Raw genomic sequence first — 14,388 nt, 5'->3', positions numbered from 1 at the left:
ATACTAGAACACTGTGATAGTGAATGAAGCATTTTGTGACCCCATTGGTGGTAGTTTTGGCAGAAGTATTATGTGCAGGGAAGGCAATCCATATCCAGAGTGTCTGCTTCAGTAAGAACAAAACACTGTCCCTTCCATGATGGAAGCAGTCCAGTGTAATCAACTTGTTGCCAGGTAGCTGGCTGATCACCCTGGGGAATGGTGCCATATCTGAGACTCAGCGCTGGTCTCGGCTGCTCTGGCAGACTGGGCACTTAGCCGTGGCTGTCATCAGGTCAGGCTTGGTGAATGGACGTCCATGTTGCTGAGCCCCTGCATAACTACATCCCTGCTACCATGGCTACTCTGTTCATGAGCCCATTGGATGATGACAGGTGTGCCTGGGGAAAGAGGCAGACTGGTATTTATAGAATAGGACCTCTGCTGAGGTTACCCTTTACCCAAGTATCTTCTTTGCTTTTGCCTACTAAGATCCACTAAGATGTCCATCCACTGCTTTTTTTTTTTTAAAGAGAGTTTACTATAGGGCGTGTGTGCTCCTCAGAGAGAGAGAAAGAGAAAACTCACCTCTTGAGGGGATGGCTATGCCATAATCCCTTCTCCATTCTCCTCGAGATCTTGTGCATGTACGCACACATGCCCAGTGTGAAGCTTAAGCCGCCTGGTCTGGGACTCAAACTGTGGCTGACTACGTGGGAGTCCAGTGACATAACCATTCCACCATCTACTGGTCCCCATCCACTACCTCTTGCCCAAATTTTTTTGTCACCAATTTTCTAATCCTGCTTCTTCTAAGTTCCTGACCATCCAGACAGACTGTTGGTCATAGCCCATGAGTCAGCAAATGATCTCATGTATTACCATTTCTCTTTTCAAGCAAAATGAACAACCAAGTGCACTGTGCTAAGTTCTGCCCACTGAGATCTCCCATTACCACTATCCTCAAGGATGTCCCAGGGAGGGCTGTAGTGCTGCAGCTGTCCACTCTCAAGGGCTTTTGCATGTGGTGTGGAACCATCTGTATACTGGGTCTTTGTCAGCTGATCATGGGGGATTTCCCATGAAGTCTGAGGTAGGGCTAGAAGAGAGAAGGCAGTATAATAGGAATAGGAACCGGGGGCATGGACTGCTTCTTTGTGTAACTTAACCTGTGCCTTCAGGGCATGTTTGGACCCAGTCACAGATATACCACTTCATTTGATGAACTGCTCCTATGCACACCCAACCTTATGGCTTGGTGGGTCAGATAATTTCCAGTTCATGATGGGAAACTCGGGTAACAGTAACTGAGTGGCTGATAACTGAATGTCCATTCACCAGTAAAAGGCCCAATAACAAGCCAAGAACTGTCTCTCAAAAGGTGAGTAGTTACCTGCAGATGATGGCAGAGTCTTGCTCCCAAATCCTAAGGGCTCCCACTATAATTCATCTAAGAGGTTTGCCAAAGGCTGCAAACAGCATCTGCATCTGCTGCTGGAGCCTAAAGTACCATTGGATCTGCAGGATCATATGGCCTAAGTGGAGAGCAGCATGCAATGCAGCCTGGACCTGTAGTAGAGCTTTCTCCTGTTCCAGGTCCCCCTTGAAAGTAGCAGCTGTGTCAGCCAGTGGTGCAGCAGTAACAATGCTCCGTGATGCTAGACTCAAGATGAAGACGTTCTGGGTTCACAGACTGAGTCCTCCTTGTGCACGCTGAGTGCATGTATGCCTGTGATCCTGGTTGATTGAGGCTGGGGGTGGGTTGTGGCCCGATTATTGAGGGTGATATTTCTCTCTTTCTTACGGAAGAAATAAATCAAAAATTAAAAAGCATTGCAGCTTTTCAGGTTATTTGATGAGCTGGAGTAACACATCCAGCATACAGGTAGCTTAGTTTCCTGGAGAAACAGTAATTAAAGACAAAGATTGTTCCTAACTGAACAAAGGCTTGAGTCTAAGTTAAAAGCCCATCAGTTGTGAGAATGAAGGTATAAAAAGCTGGATGTATTGAAATTTAAGGCCAAAGAAATCATTGTAAGCTAAGCAGGCAGATTAAAGGATTACCTGTCTTCATTAGTGACGCCTGTCTTAACACCTACACTCAAACTTGTTACGAGTTTGTGGCTGTGTGGTACTTCTAGTTTGGGTCATGCACCGCTAATCTTTGCTCATGTCTTTATGTTCGTGTGTCTGAGGCAAGTGGCTGGGCCCTGGCTAGTCTGTGATAGCCTCGGAAATGATGTGACTTGTCTGTGTTGGGGATTTTAAATGGTGATTGCAGAGGAACAAGAGAGGAAACATGCATTTGCTCTTTCAAGCCTCTGCATCTAGTTTGCTGCGGTCTCAATGGTCAAAGCAAATTTAAGGCCAAAGAGGCCAGAGGCAGAATGGGCGGGCACCCCCGAAATGTATGGCCATTGGAGGATGTGATGTATTTGGCTCATTATAAAATCTGGCTCTCTGGCCTGGTGGTTTAGGCAGCTGTATCCCATGTGACCAACTATGTGATGTCTGAGTCCTAGAGTTGGTGGCCTGAGAAATACAGCAGGCACATGTATGTATGCCCATAATCTCAAAAAGAGAGAGAAATAGAGGTGAAGGGATTGTGACATGACCATTCCCCATGGAGGGGTACATTCTTCTTGCCTTTTTCTGTCTCTGTCTTTTTGATGAGCACATATCCTCTGGCCCTTCCCCCCCAAAAAAAATCTGCTACAGTCTACTCTCTGACCAGTTACTTATGCCCCTCCCACATGGAAAACATGCTCACCCCAGTCCTAGGATAGCCAGTTTCATCAGTTAGGATATCAGACTTGAAAGCCAAGATCTTATAATCAAGATCAGGCAGGCCCAGATGTATCTTCTTTTGGTACTCGAACCTACCAACTAAATGGACAAGTTTCTTCTCTCTACTTACCTAGTATGACCACCTGCAATGAGCACTAACATTTGAAAAAGAAATGAGTAGAACACAATATGGCAGTCACTGTTCTGACAATGTTGCAATTCTATAGAGCAAATATTACCAGTCCTACTCTGGGAATGACAAGTGTTCCTTGGACCCAGTATCTATTCTCTGGCAGTGACTCTCCAGTCCTGTTCTTGGCTTTTTAAAAACTGTCCTCTTTTATCACATGCCTTTCCTGCTTCCAAAAAAGGGTCTTTGTTACCAGCTGAGTAGTTTATTTATCCATAGAAAGAAGTGTGTGTGAAATACAACACCCATACAACTGTGGGTTTTCTATGTATTTAATTATAACCCCTCCCTATGCTCCAGAAGTCACACTGTCAAGAACTAAAGGGAATGGGACTTTACCCTGTGCACACACTGATAGGTAAGTCTGTCAGAATTTCATGTATCCTGGTATGACACAATATTCCTAGGTTAGGGACAAAGCCTTTTATTTTAGCATGACAAGAACCATATCTTCATGTTTTATAGTTTTCATCCCCCAAATCCCATGGGGATGATGCAGGATGGTCCAGGTGGGTGCATTACAGCCAAGGAACCTTGCCCTTAGGAAATCATCTTTAAAAAAAAAATTTGATAGCACATACGCTCACCACAGAGAGAGAGTGAAAAAAGGAAAGTGAGAAGCGCTTTCCTCCTGTGAGGAACGGTCACACCATAATCCTTTCTTCATTTCGCATCCTTTCAGGATCTTGGGCGTGCATGAACATGCACCTGGTGTGTTTCTCAAGCTACTTGTCTGAAACTTCAACCAAATGGTCGACCATGTGGGATCCCAGCTGCCTTCACCACTGTGCCATGGGCTGACCTCCCAAATCTTTTGATGGGCTTTACGCAAACCTGCCTTTTGCTCTGGGAGATAGCATCTCTGTCTTTCAAGAGTGTGCTGTATGAGCAGCCTGAAATAGGTAGTACCTGTGCTCTCACGAAGTGCAGAAATGTGAGAGACCCATGAATTGTCTCTCAATAACTTTCACCCCTTGTGTCTACACTACTCTATCAGCCACTCTAATTACTCTGATCAATAGCATTTGCTTGGATTGATGTGGACATGAAAGAGAGGAACCCAGGACAAATCCCAGGTTTACGGGCTGAACAACTGTTTGTAGATTGCATCAGCTGAGATGAAGGGGTGGGTGGTGCTACAGGTGGAGAGAAACTCAAATGATCTGATTTGGATACATCAAATTGGAGGTGTCAGACAGTCAAGTGGAGATGTGGATTAGGCAGATGGACCGCAAGCCTACTGTTTGAAAGAGAGGTCCTGGCTAGAGGTTAAAGTTAGGAGTCTGCAGATGATGTATTTAGTGCCTGTCTGGACAAGATCACCAGGCAATGACTATAGATAGAAAAGGGGGTGGGGGGACAGCTGTGGTGGCATAAGTGGTAGGGCACTGCTGTGCGTAGCTGGGGCCATGTGGGAAGCCGAGGTTTAGATCTCGTACCAACCCAAACAGGCTGGGTATGTTAGCATTGGCCTCAATCCTAGCTGACTGGGAGGCTGAGACAGAGGAGTGCAGCAGTAAGACCCTGTCCAAAAGATCACTCTTTCTCTCCAGTCCTCCTCCTCCTGCACCTGCTCTCACACATATGAATTCTCTCATTAAAAAAACAAGGGGGGGTGACCAGCAGATGACATAGTGGTTATTTTGCTGGACTTCCACATGGCTGACCACAGATCAAGACCTGGACCCAGAGGCTTGAAACCCATTCTGAGCACATGTGTGTGTGTGTGCCCAAGATTCCAGGAGAACAGGAGAAGGGATTGTGCCAAGAGAATGCTCCTGGGGGATGATTCCTCACTTTCCCTCTTAGTATTTATGTCTCTTTCTCTCTTCCGTCAGTGCATGTGCCCTAAGACTAAAACCTCTTGTGAAAAAAAAAAAGAGGGGACTAGCAGGTGGCATAGTGGTTAAGATGCTGGACTCCCACATGGTAGACTGTGGTTTGAGTCCACGACCTGGCAACTGGAAAATTGCATTAGATGTGTGTGTGTGCATGCCCAAAATCCCAGGAGGAGAATGGAAGAGAAAAGATTGCAATGTGGCCATCTCCTTTAGGGGGTGATTTCTCACTTTCCCTCTCACTGTTTCTCTCTGGAAAACTCATGCCCTATTACAAAAACCTTAAAAAACAAAACAAAACAAAACAAAAAGAAACAAGAAAACAAAGAAAAGACCAAGTGGTCAGGAAGGAGACAGCAGATGGGGATGAGCCCCTGGTAAGTAGGATAAAACCATAGTTTCCTGGAAGCCCATTAAAGAAATTGCAGGAAGCAGAAAGAGCACCTTGAATTTAATGCTGCTGATGCAGTAAGGAAAATGAGGACTGGAGTGTCATCATTGCATTCAGCATGTGCTGTTTATTTGAATGAGTGATGGACCTCTTGCTTTGCACTGTGATTAAAAGTAACAGATCAGAGGGACCAACAGGTGGCATGGTGGTTAGGGTGCTGAACTCCCACATGGCTGACTGTGGTTTGAGTCCTGGACCCAGTGGCTTGAAAATCAAGCTGGGCATGTGTGTGTGCATGCCCAAAATCTCAGGAGAAGAATGGAGGAAAAGGGATTGCAGTGTGGCCATCCCATGCTTTTTCACTTTTCTTCTCTCTTGTGAGCCTATGTCCTATTGTGCATGTGCGTAACCCCCTCCCCCCCCACATGCACATACATATAAAAAAAAAAGGTAACAGATCAGTAATAATTTAGGTATATAGAATTTATAATTATATTCATGCCAATAAAGCACTGATTTGAATAGTTGTGGTTTCTGGAGGAAAGTAAGCAACAGGATGAACAGACTAGATTTAGATTGTGCTGCAGTCTGAATGTTTGTCCAAAACTCATGTTGAAACTTAGTTGCCATTTTGACAGTATTAAGATATGGGACCTTTAAGAAATGATGAGGCCACAAGGACTTTATCCTTATGAGTGAATTGGTGCCATTATAAAAGGGCAGGTCAGGCCCCTCTGGTTTCTCTCAGCTCTTACGGTCTTCCACTATGTGAGGACACCTCACTTCTTCCTGCCCTCCTCTCAGGAGGATACAGCATTCAAGGTGCCATCCTGGATGTGCAAATAGGCTCTCTCTGGACTCCAAACATGTCAGCACCTTGATCTTAGACTTCTCAACCTTTAAAACCATGAGCCAGGGGACCAGCAGATGGTGTGATGGTTATGTTGCTGGACTTCCATGTAGTCAACTGCAGTTCAGATCTTGGACCTGGCAGCTTAAAACTCACACCGTGCACATGTGCATGAGTGCCCAAAATCTCAAGAGGAAAATGGAAGAGGAGGGATTGTGGCATGGCCATCCCCCCTGGGGGGTGATTTCTTGCTTTCTGTCTCTCTTTCTCTGGCAAGCACACATACTCTATAGCAAAAATCTTTCTTTAAAACAAACAAACAAAAAAACACGAGCCAGTAAATATCTGTTCAGAATAAATGACCTGATGCAGATATTTGGTTATAGCAGCACAATAGACTGAGACAAATGATTACCTTCATGTTTGGATTTCTCTCATTTTTCTGCCAGTGGAGACGGAAATGTGCTCAAATCTTGTAGTCTTAAGTTGGATTGGGAAAAGGGCAGAGAGGAGGATGTAGAGATAACAAGAGAAAGTAAAAAGTTCCTGAATGAAAGCCAGGCGTTCTGGGTTGATGGGGAAGCTGGGTGGGTTCCAAGTTGGACTCTCCCAATAAATCAGCCTTCAAGAACAGCTAAGACAGATCAGACAGGTGGGAGCCGCTGGTAACAGAAGGTACTCACATTGCATGTCGTGCCGTCTAATTCTGCATAGCCTCTGGGTTGAATAATCCAACTTTAAAATACCCCAGTGCTGGTTATCCAATTTGTGGTCTACTCCCATCACATTAAATACAGTTACACCACTATTTCTGGATGTGAAAAATGTCACCAGCTCCTATCTGGTGACCTGTTTTACTCAAGAACTATGTGGTGCTGTTTAAATAAACTCCAGTGAAAACCATAATAGAAGCCTGGGCTCAGCATTCTCTGCAAATTATGTTTTATCTGTGGTGAGATTCCAGGGCAATGTCACTCCTCATTAGTACCTTGGAAAAGGAAAGGAGGAGAGATGAAAGTTGAATCATTTAATTACTGTTAACTCATCTCATAGAGACAGTCCACAGTCATCTGCAGATTGAGCTGTGCTGTCTGGTGTGGAGGGCACTGCTTACAGAAGCCATCTTGAGCTATCCACCATCTTGAGAGCTATCTGCCATCTTAGAAACCTTAAGTTTCTATTTCCTCACTGAGCAAACCATTTCCCAGAAACCATGTGACTAACTTCTGGGACACTAATGATTGGTTCCCTATGACTCATACCTTATTTGCATTTCGGGCAACCAATCAATGCCCACCAGCCTGTATTTAAAGCACAGTCTGTGCTGCAATAAACGGGAGACTTGATCAGTACCTCATCTGGTCTCCACTGTGTGTGGTCTGTGGAAATTCTGTAAGCCTGAACACCTAGAGTCCCTTACTTCACTGACCTCACCCAGGTACCCGTTTGACTGTCCTGCGGGTTGGGGCAGTCTGGTTTCACTGTAACAGATCTATAAGAGAGAGTAGGAGTGAAAGGTTTCCCAGGAAGCCAATTTAATGTAGTTACTTACAGGAAATTGTAACTTGAAAGGCCAAGAATGTTAGTTTTGGGAAAAGGACTAACAATAAGAACAGAACATCCCTCTCCTGCCTGTATCTTCATTGTCATCCATAGATGCACTTAGCCCTTTTACCTGTATTCCACCCTCAAAAGGAGCTATGCAATTAACCAGAAGAGCAGGGAACTGATGCTTGTCAAATCTCTACAGTGTACTAGACAGTGTCTCAACAGTTTCAAATTTGTCATTCATATTTGGGGGAGGCCAAACCTTACCTCTGTTGTTAGATCCCTGGTGGGGCCTGGAAATTAAATTGACATAATAAAGATTAGCAGGAGAAAAATGGACAGACTTTTACATGTACAAGGGGACTTCAGAAAGCATGTGAAAAATGGAATTAAAATTTATTTTAGAGGAGCCAACAGGTGGCGTGTTGTTTAAGGCACTGAATTCCCACATGGCCCACTGGTTCAAGTTCCAGATCCAGTGGCTTGAAAATCAGGCCAGGTACGTGTGTGTGCATGCCCAAAATCCTGAGAAGAGAATGGTGGAGAAAGTATTACAATGTGGCCATCACCTCTGGGGGTGCATGATTTCTCACTTTCCTTCTCTCTCTCTCTCTCTGATGAGTGCACACCCCTGTGACAAAAAACAAACAAAATTTGAGAGGAAAAAAAAGAAATCCATGAATATATTTTGAAGGTTTATTTGTGCATTTTTTTTTTCCACGAGCAAAAGAGGTAGAGAGAGAGGGAGAGGAGGGGCACCCCTAACAGAGTATTGATACTGTGATCCATCCCCAGCTTCATCCAGCCCTGGATCATGGGCATGTCTGTGCCCCAGGTACTCAGGGAGGTCTCCAGTCATGAACCTAGAAACTTTGCATGTTGGTCAGCCTCATGGAACATCCTGTTTTAACTACTGTGTCACCATTCAGCTCCCTGTGTAGTTAGGTTTGCCTTTCTTCCTTCCTTCCTTCCTTCCTTCCTTCCTTCCTTTCTTTTCTTTTAATAATACAAATTTTCAATGAACTTTTTAAAGACCTCTCCTATATGGGACCCAAACATGTGGCACAGCCCAGTGCTTATGTACTAAGTTAAACCAAGAGAGGAGATTGGGGACAGTAACTAAAATATATGAGCAGACTGAAGATAGATAAGAATTACTTTAACAAAGTAATTAAAAAAATATCTTTAACAAAGATTTTTTGCTTATAGGGTGTGTATGCTCACCGGAAAGACAGAGGGGGTGATGGCCATGCCACAGTTTCTTCTTCATTCTCCTCTCGGGATGTTGGGCACACATGCACACGTGCCTGATGTGTTTTAAGCTGCTGGGTTCGGGTCTCGAACTGAACTGCGGTCAGCCACATGGGAGTCCTAGCCACTATACCACCTGCTGGCCCCCACTAAGTCTGTTTTTACAGGCTCTTTCAGCCTTAATTCCCCATCTCTAGTGATGAAAATGTTCCTTTCCTTCTGGGATAGGGAGAGCACCTTCTATATGGGAAGTTTTCTTTCTTTCCTTCTTTCTTCTTTCTTTCTTTTTCTTTCTAACTCTCTCTCTCTCTCCCTTTCTCCCTTCTTCCCTCCCTCCCTCTCTCTCTCTCTTCTTTCCTTTTTTCTTTCTTTCTTTCTTTCTTTCTTTCTTTCTTTCTCTCTCTCTCTCTCTCTCTCTTTTTCTTTCTTTCTTTGTTTCTCTCTCTCTCTCTTTCTCTCTTTCTCTCTCTCTCTTTCTCTCTTTCTTTCTTTCTTTCTTTCTTTCTTTCTTTCTTTCTTTCTTTCTTTCTCTCTCTCTCTCTCTCCTCTTCTTTTGCCACAGTGCACATGCACTTACCAGAGAGACAGAAAGAGAGAGAGAAGAAAAGTGAGAAGTCACCCCCGCCCCAGGAGGATGGCCATACTGCAATCCTTTTTCCTACATTCTCCTCTTGAGAATTTTGGGGGCACACACACACACATGCTGGTGTGTTTCTCTAGTCTCCGGGTCTGGAACTGAAACCATGCATTAGACCATGTGAGATCCAGCTGCCTTAACCACCAGGCCATCAACTGGCCCCCACATGGGAATTTTAGCTCCTGCTTTTAGGAAGAAAAGAGATGAGTAGGTGAGAGGGGGTCAGAGTGCCCTTCTTATTCCGGCTGTTCTTCTAAGTGCCTTTAGCTCAAAATAATCGGTATGCTAAAGTGGCATATTTGGGTCTCATATTGTGCCATTCTTCTGATGTTATTCCTGATCCAGACCTAGGAACGAGGCTTGACTTACAAATGCAGACAGCATATGTCATGGACGTTCAGTGTGACAGGGGCTGGACCACCAGTGAGGAGTAGGTTCAGACTCAGCAGTGGTCCTGCTTTGCCATTCCTGCGAGCTGCAGGGCTGGTCAACTTAACCTTGCCCACGGCCACCCTGATCCTAGAAGGAGCACGGCAGCATGTGCCTGTATGGAGGTGCATGTGGAGTCTGCTTGGGGCCTGATGTCACAGGGAATGCCACCATTCTGGGACCCTTACAGCTGAATTCACCCAGAGTGAATGGAAAACCCGGGGCCCCTGGAGACTGGGCATAGGCTTGTCAGGAGCAAATGTCCCCAAAGAACAGATTCCAGATTCCAGGGCCAGAGGATGGTGTAGGGTGGCACAACTTATGAAGTCCTAGTTTGCATCTGGGGTCCCCTCTGTACATGCTAGGTGCATGTTTGTACCCATGATCTAGGCTCTCCGAGGCTGCGGGTGGATCATGGCTTGAAGACCTTTTTGGGGATGCTTGTCTCTCCCTTCCTGTCTCTCTCACATGGAAGAAATAAATAAAAATTAAAAAACAAAACAAAACACCACCATCACCCAACAGAAAAACACGACAGGCAAGATTCCCTGGCTCAGCAGTCCTCACCATCTCAAGCCTTGACATCACGCCAAGAAGCCAGACTTGGCCAGACCAAGGTTAGACGAGGCTGTGGAGCTGTGATCAGGCTGAGCTCTGCCACGTGTTCTGGCCACAGGTTCTGTGAGTTCTGTGGTCTCGACTCCATTCCTGGCTTTCTGCAGCACAGTCAGCCCTTGTCTTTGTGACCTGTTTTCCTGCTTCACCAGTTTCAAAATTATGACAGGAGCTTGGCAAGAGCAGGGCTTGAGGGTCAAACCTTAAGTTGTACTGGAAAGGGCATTGAGGCCACTTGGGCTGTGGCTCAGAAGCATGTCAGACAGGGTCTCACCATCATTATCCATTAATAGTGAGGTACACAGGGGCCAGCAGGCGGCATGGTAGTTAAGGTGCTAGATCCCACATGGCTGATAGAAGTTTATATCCCTGACCTGGCAGCTTGAAAAAACACGCCAGGTGTGTGTGCATGCCCACCCAAAATTCCAAGAGGAGGATAGAGGGGAAGGGATTGTGGTGTGGCCATCACCCCTGGGGAGAGATTTCTCACTTTTTCTCTATCACTCTGTCTCTCTCTGGTGAGCATATACCCACTATGGCAAAAAACTTAAAGAAAAGAAAAGAAAAGAAAAAGTAAGATATGTGAACAGTCGGAGCATTGGCAGGAGAAATGTGCTCAGAAGGCAAGAGGGTATCAGCAAGCCTGTCTTCTAGGGGTGTTGACTCCTCCCATTGAGCCCACAAGGCCCAGTCAGTATTTCTATGTAGCAGGCGGCTACCCCAGGGCACACAGTGTCCACCTGCTCCACTGAGTTGGAATCTGGATGGCTTTACTTGCAAGCCTGGCAGATAAACCCAAGGGCAACCACTTTGTGCCTACCCATCCAGCCAGGAAAATCCCTGCCTTTGGGCAGGCCTGACAGCCCAGGCTCATTTGAGGGCTTGCTGCAGGAAAGGCTGGGTTTCTCTCTTTGGTCTCAGAATACTTCCAACCTCAGGGGATATTGGCCCAGGCAGAGGACCCAGAATAAGCAGATGCCCTGGCTTGCCCTATCTACCAGACCTAAGCCCCAGGGACTGGGCCACATCCCTTCTGGGGCCTTCCAGCAGGCTCTCTTACACAGTGGTCTTGCCCTGCAAATATTCTGGGTGGTGGTGTCTCCTTTGGGTCAAACATGGGATTTTGATATTTGTGACAAACACCTACTTCTTGGGCTCCCATGTGGCTGCCAGATCCCCATTGTTGCTGGTGGTTACTCAGAGTTTCTGATGCACGTTCTCAAATGGCTGGAGTGCTAGATTTAAACCACAGAGTCTCAACTTGGCCATCTGTTTCATCTCTTAATATTGAAATGTGAGATTGCCCATATATTTATGTCTCTACATTGTAAAACTGATTTTAAACATGACTGATACCAAAATAGCTCAAAGCATGTTTATTTCAAAGGAAATACAGTGATTTACATCTGAATGCTACAGATGTAGAGAGCTTTAAAGGTATTCCAAGAAAAGGATTTTAACAATGCAATTATTACTGCAAGTTCACAGAAAAATTTAGACTTGTCAGAGATGAAGCCCTTTTTACTTAAATATTTTAGTGTTATTTATAACCCAAAAAGCATTTCTACTTTTTGATTCATGGTCTGTTTATATATTTGACTAAAGCTGTTTCTTTCTGTAGGATTCTGTTCATCCTCCACTTTGCTCTCCTCTCCTGCTCTAGAAATCTCCAACCTTTTCCCAGCCCTGCCACTCCTTGAAGCTACTGTCCTGTCTCTGATCTTTTCCTGCAGTGCTCCTGGAAGAACAGTGTATACAGGTTCATGGTGCGTCCTACATCACCAGGGGCTAGCTCTGAACCTCCCAACCCCCTTCTCAGATTAGCCCTGCTACGGAGAATTAGGTCGCAGTTAAACAAAGGCTCCTCCGGCACTACTACTGGTTTCCTCTTCTTGCTCCCAACCTTGTCTCCATCTTGGTCTTTTCATCCACTGTGGCACCTCTGGCTTCCCCCATCTCCTCCCTTATTACTTGCCACCAAAGGATGCTCACCAAAAGAGCTTGGGATTCCTGCATTTCCCATGGTTTGTCAGATAAACTCCACCACTGATCCCTGTTCAGACTTCCTCAGGGTTTAGCTTTCACTTATCTTCTGCACCTCATCTCCCAACCTTGTTTCAAAACTAAGCTACACACTGTCCTTCCTTAAAACCAGTCAACTGTACAGCCTGAAGTCTGTTCTACCTCTGGGTTTTCATGGGTCTGTATGACATGTCCACCTAGAAACTGAGTAAACCATGTAGACTCTGGCAATGTCTACATAGGTTGACTTGAGGACGCAGTGCACTTTGGAGCCCTCATCGGGCAGAAACAGAGTCTTTAAAAGTCAATGGTTCAACACTGGTTCCTGGATGACTTTGTCTTGAATGTGTGCTCATGCAAAATAAGAATTCTCTGCAGTTAAGTCAGGCCCCTAAAGCCAGAAATCTATATGTGCAGAGAACAGGAGAAAAGAAAATAAGGTGATGGGACTCCTACAGCTTGGAAATGAAATTTAAGCCACAGAAGAGTTGATTAGTAAGAATTAGAACCATCAGGACACACTGTGAGTATGGCTCCATCTTTGCAAGGATGAGGACACACACACCCTTCTGCCCTTCAACTCCAGTGGTCATACATGTTCTTTATTCTTCCATGATTGTACTTCAATTTCTCTTTTGGGCCCACATCAGGCTAGTGACAGGATTTAAATCTCTGTCAGTTCAGAGAGGGCTTCTTCCCTTGAATGTGTCCCCATGTTGAAGTTGATCCTGGGCCAAGGCCTTGGGGACAGAGTCACGTGGGGGCTGCCTTACTTCTGGTTTGAGTTCTTTGTGACATCAGGGGCCTCTGTGGCCTACCTCAGCCATGTTGAATGCGTTTAGAAGCCTTGCTTGCTGGGGCCATTTCAGAGGCAGCTTTCTGACACTACAGGTAGGTCTTTCTTCTGTTCCCACAGTGAGAAGCCTGCCCTGTCTCTTTTTAGTTCATGCATAGATGTGTCTTGTGCAAATTCTGAGGTTAAATGTTTTGCCAGGCCCTAACCGGGGAAAGTTTCCCTCTGTTGTCTGATCTTGGATTTGACAATCTTGACTTCTGCCTGGTCCTGGCTTCAGGAGTGGAGTGCACCCAGGAACCCCACCAACAGCTAAACTCTTTGTCTCCCCTTTCCCCATTCAGATATCTTTTAAAATTTCTTTCTTTATTTCTTCCATGAGTGAGAGAGGCAGAGATACAGAGATAGTACCCCCAACAGGGTCTTCACACCACAATTTATCCCTACTTTCATACAACCCCAAATCATGGGGACACACTTGCTTGGGGGTACTTAGGGAGGTCCCCAGATATGAGCCTAGATCAGACTTCCCATGTAGATCAGCCTTGCAGAGCATCACATGACTGCTGTCCCACTGCCTGGCTCCTTCATCTGATATCTTTTCTCTCATCTTGGGACAAGTAAAACTGGCTCCTTCTGTTCTTGATTTTAATCTATGTGAGATATGTCTAATACTGTATATTATTCCCCTTGGAGCAATGCTTCAGTGTTTGCAAATTCAGCTTTCGCAGTGACTGAATAGAACATAACTACATAAGTAGATAATGAGAGTCCACTGTACTTGGCCTGGGGTCTCCAGCCAAAAAACCTTCTGTTGGGTAGACATCTCCTAGGGTGACAGCGCTGTTCCCCGGCGGCTCTGGGAGACTGGGAACTGACTTGGGCAGGAGGAAAGAGGAAGAACCATTGTCCTGCAGGAAAGGCCTGCATGGTAGTTGAGAGATTTCTGAGAGGTTAGGGAAGGCCACATCCTGCATTCAGCACTTGGGGGAGATGGGGAAGAAGATGCTGTGAGGGAGAGTGGGGCTGCTGAGAATATGGTGTAGAGAGCTGCCCTT

This window comes from Tupaia chinensis, unplaced genomic scaffold, assembly GCF_000334495.1.
Source record: "Tupaia chinensis unplaced genomic scaffold, TupChi_1.0 Scaffold000175_1, whole genome shotgun sequence".
NCBI lineage: Eukaryota > Metazoa > Chordata > Mammalia > Scandentia > Tupaiidae > Tupaia > Tupaia belangeri.
This window is presented reverse-complemented; position numbering follows the sequence as displayed.